This window comes from Brassica oleracea, chromosome C6 (assembly GCF_000695525.1).
Source record: "Brassica oleracea var. oleracea cultivar TO1000 chromosome C6, BOL, whole genome shotgun sequence".
Lineage (NCBI taxonomy): Eukaryota > Viridiplantae > Streptophyta > Magnoliopsida > Brassicales > Brassicaceae > Brassica > Brassica oleracea.
The window spans coordinates 3,199,204-3,199,721 of record NC_027753.1 but is presented as its reverse complement, the minus strand read 5'-3'; positions in this window follow the sequence as shown (position 1 = coordinate 3,199,721).

The window sequence follows — 518 nt, the reverse complement described above, 5'->3', positions numbered from 1 at the left end:
CGAGCGGTGTTGAATCTGCTTGATGCATAAATGTCTCCAGACCCGCAAGGTATTCTTTCGTCACTCTCCCGTTAGCATCTCTATGCATATACATCTACTTCCGCAACTCGTAAATAGTCCCGGAGCCAGCCATTTTTTTTTCTTTCACGTTTTTTGTTGTTGGTGTGTTTAAAATGTTGTTTAAACATCCATATTTATAGGAAATTTTGAATCTGGTAGTTGTAATTTTCCTATGAATTTACGATGAAAATTAATTAGGTGGCAAAAAAAAACGTGTAACACCTACAAAGTTGGTGGATTCAAAATTTTCTCGCTAAATACACGTAAACTATTTCCTCGTAAATAACATGCGAAGTTTACGTCGTATTTACGAGGAAACAGTTTTTCCTCGTAAAATACTCATCAAATTACATCCACTTTACGACGAAACACTTTTGTCGTTACGTTACGAGGAAATAACGATGACTTTAGTTTTCCATGTAAGTTCCTCGTAAAATCGACGTAAATTTACGAGGATT